Genomic DNA, 14,089 nt, shown 5'->3' on the forward strand with positions numbered 1-14,089 from the left:
TTTTACTTCTGATAAATGGTGTCAACAAAGCCAAAATAGAAAGCTGGCTACTACAAGTTTTCAGTTTCCACCAATTTTTCAGTTTCCACCAACATGTTCACATAGGAAGTCCTATAATTTTTGAGAGATTTTATATTCAGCCCAGGGCCAAGGATTCAAATCTTTCAATTCTTAAAGTCTATTGTAGAGAAAGTAGAGTTTTGCTATATGAGGACTGAGACTAGTACTTGTGCACTTTTCTTGATATCACAACTGGCTTAATAGTCTTCCCACTATTTTCCAGATCCTTTAGCATCCCTAAGGTACACTTTGGTGCTCTGCTTTCCACCTGTGTAGCTGAGTCACTGGGATGATAAGGACCAAGGAAAGAAGATCCCTCAGGATGATACAGAGAGTATCCCAGGTGGGGAGAAGATACCAGGTATAGGAGCTGAGCCTGAACTGGTGCCTGAGGAGAAAAGAGGGGCATGAGCTTTTAGAGAAGGTCATTAACCCAGGAGAATCCCCCATAATCTAGCCATCTCCCGAGTCCTCAAGACCATGAAATCATCATTCAGATACAATGGATCTACTTGAATCTCAAGATGTGATCGACCTAGGTCCTGCCTTGAGCTGTGTCAACTGTCTTATAAATCTGGTTCTAAGGGATTTTTATAAAATGAAAGCTGGTAAATCTTTGAAACATAATAGCTGCCACAACTTAATAGGACTACGAATACCTGATCTTTAGGACTTTCTTATACTGGCATGGTTAATTTTTCCATAAATATGTAGATTCCATAGTGCAGGTCCCTGGAAATATGGGTGTCTCTTTCTTCATATGGCTCAGAGTAGAAGAACCACTTACTTGCATGAATGGGGGGGAACTGTTGTCCCCTCATCTGGAAAGAAGAAGAATGGGATCACTGTGTTGAGTTAGCCTGAAAAAGCCATGGGGTTGCACCTACATCAGTGGCATATTGTTCTCCCTCATATCCCAGAAGATCAGGCAATAGCCTCTCCTGAAGCTAGAGCACAATACAGTTAGTCCAGGAAGTGCTTCTGGATATAAACTCATATGTCCTTGGATCCTGGTCCAATACCCTGTTCCTTCTGTCCCTGCATTTCACCTCATCCAGCCAGATGTTCCCAGTTCCTGGCCCAAACGCCGCCTTCTGCAGGGCATCCAGGGCAGAGCCACAGCCCAGCTGCTGACACACCACCTCGGCCTCTGCCAGGCTCCAGGAGTCATCACACACTGTGCCCCAGGAGCCTTCGTGCAAAACCCCCACTCGCCGTGAGCACACCATGTCTCCTCCCCTCAGTCGGAGCTTCTCCTTGCCTGAAAAGGCAGCAGCACCTTCTGTTACTGTCCCCAGTGGGAAAGAAGGAGCCCTTGGGAGCCAACAGGGGAGGCAGGAGGAGCTGATGTACCTGTGCAGGGGCCAGCGGTCGGACAGCTCTTGGGTCTCACTCCTGCAGAAGCAGACAATGGGGAAGGGCTAGATCAGGGACAGCTGGGGGTGGTCTTGCCCCAAGTAAGATGATCTAAAGTGCTTGGCTCAGTCCAAATGACAAGTGTAAATAACAGGCTTCGTAATTAATCTAATGGACTGAGTTATTGAGACGCTCGCTTGCTAAATCATAGCCTTTATCACCATCTGCATTATTTTATCTATTTACTTGTTTATCACTTTCCACATTCCACAATAAACAAAATACAGATGTGTACATGCACACACACATACACACACACACACACAATCTCCACGAGAGCAAAGACCTTGCATGTCTTATTCACCAATGTGTTTCTGCTATTAGAACAGTACCTGGTATATTGTATGCATTCATTCAACAAGTGTGCATTGAGAAACTTTTTATAAATACTAGGTATAGGGGCTTGATAGTTATTGAATGAGTGAGTGAATAAAATACGATAAAACAATTCCTTTAAATTCTTGTTAATCAGTAAAATAACAAAGGAAATATAAATTTTTTATAATAAATTTATTTTTTATTGGTGTTCAATTTACCAACATACAGAATAACACCCAGTGCTCATCCCATCAAGTGCCCCCCTCAGTGCCCATCACCCATTCACCCCCACCCCTGCTCTCCTCCCCTTCCACCACCCCTAGTTCGTTTCCCAGAGTTAGGAGTCTTTATGTTCTGTCTCCCTTTCTTATATTTCCCACACATTACTTCTCCCTTCCCTTCTATTCCCTTTCACTATTATTTATATTCCCCAAATGAATGAGAACATATAATGTTTGTCCTTCTCCAATTGACTTACTTCACTCAGCATAACGTGGATGGAAGGAAATATAAATGAATCATAATGGTTTGTGGTAATAAATATTGCACATTAAGCAATAATTAGTTCAGGGCACCTGGGTGGCTCAGTGGTTGAGTGTATGCCTTCAGCTCAGGTGATGATCCTAGGGTCCTGGGATTGAGTCTCACATCAGGGTCCCCACAGGGATCCTGCTTCTCCCTCTGACTCTTTTTCTGTCTCTCAAGCATAAATAAATAAAAATATTTTTAAAAAAGAAATAATTAGTTCGTAAGTTCATAGGTCACATATCTAAAATATAATTCCTATTTAGTGCAATTTATACAACATCATTACACACAGTAAAATAAATTCAGACACAGTAAGGTTTTGAATGTTCTCTAATGAAACTATACAATTATTTATGGAAAATAAAACTTGATTAAAAGTAATTGTGGGATGAAGAATGTCATTTGAAGCATTGCATTATAGGCCGAAATCCTAGGGGCGCCTGGGTTGCTCAGTCAGTTAACTGACCAACTCTTGATTGCAGCTCAGATCATGATCTCAGGGTAGTGAGATCAAGCCCTGCATCAGGCTCTGTACTGGGTGTGGAGCCTGGTTAAGTTTCTCTCTCTCCCTCTTCTTCTGCCCCTCTCTGCTCATTCTCTCTCTCTCAAAAATAAACAAACAAATAAATGCATAAATAGGCAGAAATCCTAAAGGTAAAGCTTTATAGGTTTGATTATGTAACCTATCCCCTCAACGCATGCATAACCCTAAAACATTAATATCCAAAAATTGGGTAAGATATGTAAGACAAATAGTAAATGATGTTAGTTTATAAAGAATTCCTATAAGTAAGTAAGAAAATGAAAAACATTCTAGAGAAAAATATAAATGGTATGACAGACATTTTAGGGATATGAGATAAGAAAGAAGATAATATTTGTGTGTAGAGGGTAAATATGGGTAAAAAATACACGATATAATGCACTATGGCAATGTAATGAAGAAAAGTATGTTCTCAGTTAATGTTATTGAAAATTAAAGCTCCTGAAAACTATTCTGATGGGCTATTAGGCAATATATATCAGAGGCCTTTAGAATGTTACCTTGAGAAAATAATAATGACTTTTCTATTGGGTCAGTGTAGGTATTCATAAAAATATTATCACAACATTGTAATTGAAAACATAAATATGCAACAAATGGGATTAGATAAATAAGTTATGATTCAGTAGTACAGTGAAATACTGGCAACCATACAAATGACATAGAAGATGTTTTAATAGGACAGAAAGAAATGTAAAATCTATTGTTAATTTTGAAAGTATATATAAAATGGCATATAGGAACTTTATGATCCAAGTATGAGTGTGTGTGTGTGTGTGTGTGTGTGTATGCACATGTGTGTGTAGAGACTGAGATTTAGTGTTCAGAAAGAATCTAAAGGGAGTTGGAAGATTCTGACTTGTATTGTACAAACTCTGTAACATGTGCCAGGCTTGGGAAATATTTGATGCTCTTTGACAGCATGATAGCAAGGTTGAAATTTCACAAATAGATGAGGCAAACTCATGTGAACAGATGCTTTAATATGTGAACATACTCTTCAAAAATATGATTCTAAAAAATTCCAAGAAAAAATACACTTGATGAAATGTGATTTCTTTTTAGCCTAATGAGAAATCTATTCATTGTTCTCAGAACTGGAGAGGCCAACCTGAAATGAGGGCATCAATTTTATATTTTATTTTGAGTCTACTTCAACACCAAAGAGCCTGCAAAGCCTAAAAAAGGGGATCCCTGGGTGGTGCAGCGGTTTGGCGCCTGCCTTTGGCCCAGGGCGTGATCCTGGAGACCCGGGATCGAATCCCACGTCGGGCTCCCGGTGCGTGGAGCCTGCTTCTCCCTCTGCCTGTGTCTCTGCCTCTCTCTCTCTCTCTCAATGTATGTGTGACTATCATAAATAAATAAAAATTAAAAAAAAAAAAGCCTAAAAAAGGATAACCATCATTAGCACTCCAAACTCAAGGAACTGAAAGTTCCAAGAAATTGAACAAGGACCTGGGGAGCAGAACCTCTTGCTCTTGTTTGGAGGCATAGAATTTCCCCAACAAGAGAGACAGGGACTTGTGGTTGCAGGGGTTTGAAACAGGAGGAAATGTGGTTGAGGGAAGGGACAGAGAGATGAGGAACATTGCTAAAGCAGCCAGGGACCAAGGCCCATACCTGGAAAAGCTGGCTTTCTAGCCACGTGATTAGACTGTTCTCATTTCAGGAGCTCAAGCCCTGATAGTTTGCATTCCCCTGAGTCAGGGGCCCAACAGAGACATGATTTCAATTGGGACCTGAGGAAACTACAAGGGAGAAAATTTACCAAAGGACATTCCTAAGCACAGAGTTCTTCCTAAATGGCAGATCCATTAGGATGTCACAAAACAAACTTGAATACCCCTCATGAGCAGAGGAATATTGACCAAAAGAGGCACATCCTGATGTCTGTAAGGCTAGATCCCTCTTCTGCTTTCAAGGCTAATATCAATCCATCTAAGAGCACCTGCATTTGGTATCATTTTTCTCTAGTGCACAATGAGGTTGGAGGATGATCAGTCCAAGAAGTAAGAAGGGAGAACATTATAGGCAAGAAGACAAAGTTCTGCCAAGAACCCAATGCTGGAGAAAGACCACAGTAAAGCAGAAAAACATCTGAGCTATAGATTTGTGGGGAAGAAAAAGAAAGTCAAAGTCAGGCTTATAGTGTCACTATAGTTCATATTGGGAGAACTGTCTTTATAGGCAGAAAGGTTTCCATATCTGCTCTATCATATACATATACACACATATCATCCTCACCACTACCACCTCCATCACCAAATCTAGCAATTTGTCTTAGAGAGTTATCTAAAAAAATTGACTTTTACCAGGCAGACATAATCTTACACATTTGGCCTTCACACATTCTTCAGACTCCCCTTCACTTGATTACTCTACTCCTCTCCCTGCCCCCTCTCTCATGTACATGCCCATAGTCTAAAGAGTAACAAAGAGTATAGGAAGGACAGACTGATCAGAGATCCAGGCTGTGTAGTCTCTCAGCCATAACCCACTATGAGAAGCCTTGGAAATGATCTGAGCTTTTAGGTGACTGGGGCTAACTCAGAAAACAAACTTTATATGTCTGCAACATCTCACTGCTGAACTTGAAAAACAGAGTCCTTTTCCACAAGAGGAAAATCAACATTCATTGTCACTAAAGACCACATTTGGTTAAAATCAAATCCTTGATAAAAAGGCATTGTCTTTACAGTCCCAGGGATCATCTCCCCAGAGACTTTGAGCTAATCCAATATCTCTGCTGAATTGAAGAAGTGAGGCTATGCTTACCTTGAGCACTCACCAGGACCCTGAGGAGGAGAAAAGCAATTCTTTGGAGAAAGCAGAATCCAGTCATGGTTGTTTAGGTGGTAAACAAAAAGTTGAGATGGACAACAAGGAGACATGATTATTGGGTCTTAGCATTGGCTTCCTCTGATTTCTGGATGGTAAGTAAAAGCCTTGTAAAGATCCAGGGCTCCTGAGGTCAACAAGAATGAAGTAGGTCTTTCTTCTCTATCATATTATCGAGAACTTTTTGCCCCAAGACTATCATGGCCAGCATACATGTCACCAAGGAATAAACTGTACTTCCCCAGGACATGTGGCCTACATATTACAAATCAGTTACAAAATGAATCCCTATTTTACACAGTGGCAATCTGTTCCTGACAATCTAGTCTTTAGTGGTTAGAAGATACATGCCCTCCTATGCTTAGGTCCTCTTTTCAACATTTCTGTCTCTGTGACTCTCCTCCCTTTCTTCTGTTCATTTTCATATAAATCAGCTAGTCTACTTTCACACTCTTTCCAGGTCTCTGAGTAAGTAAATAAGATGGCTATCATTACAGTCCTTGGAAATGAAGTCAGTTTTACACAACTTGCTTATCATATCCTTGCTGTCAACAAAACAAGTACTTGTCATGTATTCACTTTTTTAAAAAGTTACTTTTTGAGATATCATTGACATATAATATTGTGTACACTTAGGTGTATTGATTTGGTATGTTTATATAATGCAATAGGATTACTACCATAACATTAGGTAACATTTCTATCATATCACATAATTATACTTTCTTTTTTGTGGTGGAAACAATTAAGATTAGTCTCTTAGCAACTTCGAAGTTCATAACACAGTATTGTTATCTATGACCACTATGCTGTACATGAGTTCTCCAGAATTTACCACTGGTTGCAAGTTTGTTCCCTTAAACCACATCTTCCTAATTCTCCCAACCCACATCCTCTAGTATGCACCACTGTACTCTCTGCTTATAAGAATTTGATTTTTTTTTGACTCCACAAACAAGTGATATCACACAGTATTTGTATTTCTCTCTGACTTATCTCAGTTAGCATAATGCCCTTTTCCCATGTAGTTTCATTTATTGTTTTTTGCTTTTGTTGCTTGCTCTTTTGATGTAATATTTTAAAAACATCATTGTTTGCCAAGACCAATGTCAAGGAACTTATTTCCCATTTTTTTTTTCTTCTAGGAGTTTCACTCTATCATTCTTGTGTCAAAGTTTTTATTTCATTTTGAGTTAATTTCTCATTGATGTAAGACAGAAGTTCAAATTCACTTTTCTGCATGTCGTTAACCAGTATTCCCAACACCATTTGTAGAAGAGATAACTTCTTCCCCATTGAGTGTTCTTGGCTCCCTTGTCAAATATTAGTTGATGATATATGTAGAAATATATTTCTGAGCACTATATTCTGTTCCATTTTTCTGTGTGTTTTTATAATAGTACTGTATTGCTTAAATTACTATAGCATTGTAATATAGTTTGAAATCAGAAAGTGTGATATGTCTTTGTTCTTTCTCGTAATTGCTTTGTCTAATTGGGGTCTTTTGTGATTTCATATGAATCTCAGAATTGTTTTTTTCTATTTCTGTGAAAATGCCATTGGGATTTTGATAGGGATTGTGTTTAATCTAAAGATGACTTTGAGTAGTATGAACATTTTAACAATATTACTTCTTCCAATCCAATGAACACAGGAGATCTTTTCAACTGTTTGTGTTTTTTTCTTTTGTCAATGTCCCATAGTTTTCAGAGTAGATATCCTTCAATTTCTTGGTTAAATTTATTCCTAAGTATTTTATTGTTTTTGATGCTATTATAAATAGAATCCATTTCTTTATTTATTTTTCAGGAAATTCACTGTTAGTGTATAGAAATTACTAATTTTTGTATGTTAATTTTGAATATTACAGCTTTACTGAACTCATTGATGAGATGTAATCATTTTTTGGTTGAGTCTTTAGGATTTTCTACATAAAAATCATGTCATCTGAAAATAAAGATAATTTTATTTTTTCCTTTCAGATTTGGATAATATTTCTTTTTTCTTGCTTGATTGCTCTGGCTAGGACTTCCAATAGTATGTTGTAGGAGTGGTGAGAGTGGGCACCCATGTCTTGTTCCTGATCTTAGAGAAAAAGCTTTTAGCTCTTCACTATTGAGTATGATGTTAGTTGTGGGCTTGTCATATATGGATTTTTTAAGGTTGAGTTATATTCCATATCTGATTTATTAAAATTTTTTTTAATTTTTATTTATTATTTATGATAGTCACAGAGAGAGAGAGAGAGAGAGAGAGGCAGAGATACAGGCAGAGGGAGAAGCAGGCTCCATGCACCGGGAGCCCGACGCGGGATTCGATCCCGGGTCTCCAGGATCGCGCCCTGGGCCAAAGGCAGGCGCCAAACCGCTGCGCCACCCAGGGATCCCTGATTTATTAAAAATTTTTATTATGAATGCATAGGTGTTAAATTTTGTCAAATGCTTTTTCTGTATCTATTGAAAATGATCATATGATTCTATGGTTCTTTTCTTTCATTCTATTAATATGATGCTTCATATTTACTGATTCGAGGTTATTGACCATCCTTACATCCCAAAGACAAATCTCACTTGTTCATGATGAATGATCCTTTTAATGTGCTGCTGAATTTGCTTTGCTAGTATTTTGCTGAGAATTTTGCATCTATATTCATCAGGGATATTGACCTTAGTTCTCTTTTCTAGTAATGTTCTTTTCTATTTGAGGTATCAGGAAATCCTGCAGGATTTCAACCAGTACCACTATTTGGAGTCCTGTAAAGTGTTTAACTTATTGATATGGGATCTTGAACCACACTGCTTCAGACCAAGAGTTCCATTTTATGGCAAAGGAGATTTGGCAGGGGTTATGTGACTGTAGGATCCAAGGACTCTATCATCTATCCACTGACAAGAGTGATGGAAATGTTTATTGAAGATGTAGCTAAAATCCAGCTTGGAGATGATACCCTGCAAGGATGGGGCCCACCATCCACAGTAGAATATATATTCTCAAAATCAGTTACCATTTTATGGTCCCCCATGATATAGCCAACAGGTAAGGATACACGGATCCAAGAATCAGTGGAAATAGGAGTGGCAATGCTTACCTTCATTCTCAGTGGTCCCCTTGAAGTATTTGGGATTTCCATCTTCCAAGTCCAAGCTTTGTAGATTTAGAAGCTCTGGTTCCCAGAAGGAAAAATGATTCTACCAGGTGCCACAGTAAGCATCACATTAAACTTTAAGCTATGGCTGTTTTCCAGTCACATCAGGATATTCATGACAAATTATCAACAAGCAAGAAAACAGTAACCTCATTACTGGGGTAAATGATCCTAATTATCAGGACGAGGAGAACTGCTGCACAATAAGTGCAGACAAGAATATACTTGGCACCTATATTTGAGTATCTCTTGGCATTCCCTTATCTCATTTTGATAGTTTGGTGCCAGAGTTTTAGATCCCTCAGGGTGAGGGTCAGGATCACCCCACCAGCTAAGCTACCTAGATGAGCAGAGGTGCTAATAAAGAATGAAGGAAATCTAGAATGTGGTAGAGGTGGGAGATGTTGATTTATAGTTATGGACTCAAGACCCAACTGCAGTGGAGGGAGTCTGTAGCTTGTCTTAACCTTCCTCTTACAGATTACTCCAGAAAAAGAAACATACAGCAAGATTATTCTCATACTGAATGCATAAGGTGAATGAACTGGAGAGATGCAAAAGATGGCTGTGGTGGAGGCTGTTATGTGACATTCTTTCTGACTAAGGCATTCATTTCCCAGCTGCTGTAAGTGCTGGTGGCTGTCCTCTCCTTGGGACCTCATCCCATGACTCAGTGCCTGGGTCCCTTTGTCTCTATTTGGGACAACTACAAAGGACCACCGCAGCTCCCTGTGGTATCAACTGAGCCTCTGTGTGACTACATTATATTTCAACTTATCCTTCTGTCTAATCTGCCTCCTTTGGTCTCCTAAAAGAGTATTCCTCAATAAATTTCCTGTCCTCACATCGTCATCTTTTTTGTTGTTTTGTTTTTGTTTTGTTTTTCTCACATCGTCATCTTAAGCCTATTTTCTGGGGGTACTCAACTTGTAACAGCTATTTCTTTATAGTGAAAAGTTTCAGAATGACTACTTAAAGTGTTAGTTCTTGGTCCTTATTTTGGTATCAGGTATGAAGCTTTGGAAGAGTTGGCTCAGAGCTTACTAATGTGTGCATTTCTATAAGCTCTAAGGTAATATTGATATCCTGCGTTTTGGGTCACTGCAGGTCACAGACTACTGGTGTCAATTCTATTGAGAATCCCAAAAAAGATTAAACAATTTGCTTTTATTATACAACTCATGATGCTGTGCAGGATGTATTTATACAGAATAGTGGATTCCTGAAGATGTGGTTTCTCTTTTCTCTACTTTCTATCATGGAGTGCATATAACCCCTCTGGCTATTTGGAGAGGCTGTATTTGGTCTGGGGAATGGAAATGTCTGGTGGGTTGAGGTGCAGTACAGGGGTAGCCAGTATTCCTCACAAGCCAGTGCTTGCAGTCACTGTAAGACAAACTGTAAGGGCAAAGAGAATCCTTGAGTGATGTTGTTTGATGAGTGAGAGGGGGTTATAGACTGAAACTCTGTAAAGGAAAATAGTTTTGATAATTTTGGGGATGAGTTATATATTGGATTGAATAGTATTGCCCCCAAATTCATGCCCATTCATAACTTCAGAGTATGACCTTATTTTGAATAGCATCTCTGTAGATATAGTCAAATTAAGATGACGTCATGTTGAATTATGCTGGGCTGTAAGCCAATAACTGGTGCCCTTATAAGAAAAGGGACATTGAGATCCCTGGGTGGCGCAGCGGTTTGGCGCCTGCCTTTGGCCCAGGGCGCGATCATGGAGTCCCGGGATCGAATCCCACATCGGGCTCCCGGTGCATGGAGCCTGCTTCTCCCTCTGCCTGTGTCTCTGCCTCTTTCTCTCTCTCTGTGTGACTATCATAAAAAAAAAAAGAAAGAAAAGGGACATTTAGATACAGCACAGAGAAGAACACTGTGTGAAGATCAAAGGCACATAAGGAAAATGTCATGTGACTAAGGAGGCTGAGATTGGAGTGATGAATTTACAAGCAAAGAATGCCAAATGTTGACAAAACCCACCAGACATTAGGCAATACCTAATACTTAATACCTCCTGAGAGAGCATGGTTCTGCTGACACTTTGATTTTGGACTGCTAGTCTCCAGAACTGGGAGACAATAAATTCTTGTTGTTATGCAGTTTGTGGCAATTTGCTATGGCAGCTGTAGAAAACTTCGTAGGAATGTAAAAATGCTCTTTCAAAAAGTGCTTCAATGGAACTATAAGAGTTCTTATACCAGGTGAGGCTCTGTACCTAAATTGATGGGTTTCTCCACACACTCGAAAGAGGGAAACCTTGGGCACCTCAGGAACAGGGTGAAGGAGTGGGCATAGTTGTCCTGGTGATAACTAGACAACCGTAAGCCCTTTCTTTACTGCCCAGGCAATAGGGAAAATCTGCCTCCTATTCACTTGGATACAGTGTTCCTTTCTTTTTGTTCCACATGAAAGGAGAGATATTCTAAGATTCTCTTTGGTGCACACATTTTAGACAAGATTGGATGTGCCCTAAGGAAACTTTGACCCTTCAGGAAAAGATCAGGAGTCCCTTTTTTGGGAAATTTTTTCCTTCCTTGGGTTTACTTACAATAGAAAATTTGGGAAAACAAACCACTTGCCATGCATGTGTGTCTTGTTTGCTTTGGGAATATTCTTATCCTAAATAAGAGAGCTCTGAGCTTTCTCTCTCTCTGCTCTAATGTGGCTGAGCTCTATCCTTGGAAAGGGCATTGGATATAGTGCTTCTGAACCTATGAGTCTGTGGCAATTTGAAGTTTCCTAATATTCCTTAGCATTCTCTCATGTAACTTCACAGGATAGTACTTGATGGTGTTGAGCTCCCAGCAGAGCAAAGGCCAAGCCCATACCAGCTAGGCTCTCACAATCTCCCCATTGTGCCTGTGCTATGACTTCACCAACCTGAAAACCCAACAGGTGACAGTATGGGCAGGATTTCCCCATGTCCTTTCCCACCCCGAGGATATGTTTTTTTCAGACTCCAATTTAGGCTCAGATCCTGGCCCTGGAATCTTCTTTGTGACGGGTATCCTCATTTTCATCTTTGGGCCCTGTATCTTCCTTTTTCTCATTTTCCTGATGATTCAGCAATGCAAAAAGAAAATAAAGTGCCAAGGTAAGCTCTAAAAAGGAGATGAGTATGAGAAGAGCTTGTGGGCAGTGGATGAGAAGGGACCCATTGTTATGTGGGATACTGAAGGTGCCTCTTGTCCTTATTACATTTTCTGGAAAATTGTCCTTGTACTGCTCTGGACTTGAAGCTTCAATGACCTTGAACTAGGAGGGCCAAATAAATATGGAATTATATAGGACAGTAACGAGTTCAGCACCAGGGATAGGGACACAGGTTAGGACTAGATCAGGATATGCCCATAAAGCATGAACAAGAAAATGGCTCTGATGAGCTGAGAGCAGCCCCATAGATTTCAAAGATGGCTTTATGGGAAGGTGTTTGAGGATGTGAGCCTCTGACTCAGAACCTTTGTATCAATCTTGCCTGCTTATAAATATTATCTATATGAGGACATTGATATGATTATGAAACTAAGGAGGAGAAACAGCTGGAGTCACGTGGATGTCCCCACCCTCTCCAGCACGTTCTGGCCATAAAGCACCATCTGGGGTGATTCATAGCATCTGTGGGTGCAACTTCTATACATGGCATTTCTGTATCCCTCCTCAGAACCATATCTTTTCTCCATGCTCTAAGGCTATCAGCAGTTTTCTCTGATCCCCAGTGAACACTAAGTCTTCTCTCTGGAAGGAAATTATTTCAGCCTGGGGTTCTGTTCTGAACCCTTATTTAGTTTTCACATGTGCAAATTTATCTTTTCTTGTCTGTTCTTGGAAAGCTTACCTGACAGATAATTCTGTGGCTAAGCTGCCACTGTGTGCCAAAGAGTATGAAGACAAAGTTGGTTTGGACATGTTGTAGACAAGGCAGGCCAATCTGATCTTGGGATTGGGGTCAAGGTAAGGAGGTCTGTTTGGAAGAGACACTGAAGGAGGAATAGAGCCTTGGGAGATTGCAATCTCAGGCCTCCAAGAGGGCAAGTCTGGTTTCCTGGGGACCATTCTCTGAGGAACTGAATTACTGTTTCTCCAGCTTGCTTATATGTGTACATAGCTACTCTGATAGTTTCAAGCATATGTTCATATGGTATTTCTCAAACCAAGATATCTGGTTCAACAAAACATTGTAAAGCCTCAGGATGAGAGATAAGTGAGAAATATCATTTTACTGAAATACATTAGGATTTTGTGAAAATTTTGGTGTTTTATGGAGATAATGCTGCCACAATTTTTTAAGCTGATATATAGACCAATTATCCAGAATGTCTTTAATTATAGATCCTGGATTATTGTACTTGAAAGGAATTGCATAGTCAAATACTATTAAATAAATAAAGTAACCAAAAGTAGATAAGGTGTGACTTTCTCAAAGTTATGCAAGAAGTCACTATTAGATCCAGAATGACCCTATTCTGATTCCTGGGGTTAGGTCCTCTCTACCTATATGCACCACCAGAGGCCGTAGCCTGTTAGTAGAGAGAAAGAGAGAGATGGTCTAGAATAAAGCTACAAAAATGAAGGATTTTCTGTATCTAAAATTCTACCTGAGACTTACTTACATAGAATGGATGTGATGGACCTGTTTGGGGTCACCCTCATGAACATGTGATATATGCAATTACCCAGCTTCCCAAACTAAGAAGGATCTCACACTCGGTTTGTTGTCCTCCTGTTGCTACCTTGAACTTCTTGATAATGTGTGAATAAGAGGCTCTGTATTTTGTTTTGTACCAGGCCCCACAAATTGTATAATCCAAAGAATAGTCCTCACAGACAAGTAAAAAAATAGTCCCTTATATACAAGTAAAAGAATATTTCTTATTTAGAACCAGAATTATATTTCCAAGTAATTTCAGTTATTTCTTGATATCTTTAGGGAGGATGGGAATAGACTGGAATCCGTGAAAAAGACTTTCCTGCAGTTATAGCCATGCATGTATTTTTTGATGCTGTGATCCTATTTTCCCAATCACAATAATCACATAGATTACCAAAAGATTTTGGGGGGTAATTCAAAATGTGACAAAGTGGGAATTGTAGTTAAAATGGCAAAAAATTGATGTTCAACTACATTTTGATATTTTATGGCTACTAAGATATTTAGATTACTCTGCTAAGTTATGTGTCTTCATAGGGACAAGTTTTGGGTGAAGGGCAGGAATTACTCCATATTG

General features: G+C 39.4%; 1 long non-coding RNA gene across 2 annotated transcripts in view; it reads right to left on the reverse strand.

Moving 5' to 3' along the window:
- Window positions 1-14,089, reverse strand: part of LOC119866429 — a 30,125-nt gene that overhangs the window by 14,854 nt on the left and 1,182 nt on the right. For both annotated transcript variants that reach the window (XR_005379811.1, XR_005379810.1), the window contains exon 2: window positions 5,642-5,831. This is a non-coding gene — a long non-coding RNA (uncharacterized LOC119866429). The remainder of the gene's footprint in view (window positions 1-5,641; window positions 5,832-14,089) is intronic.

The sequence above is a fragment of the Canis lupus genome, chromosome 27 (assembly GCF_011100685.1).
Source record: "Canis lupus familiaris isolate Mischka breed German Shepherd chromosome 27, alternate assembly UU_Cfam_GSD_1.0, whole genome shotgun sequence".
In the NCBI taxonomy this organism is placed as follows: domain Eukaryota; kingdom Metazoa; phylum Chordata; class Mammalia; order Carnivora; family Canidae; genus Canis; species Canis lupus.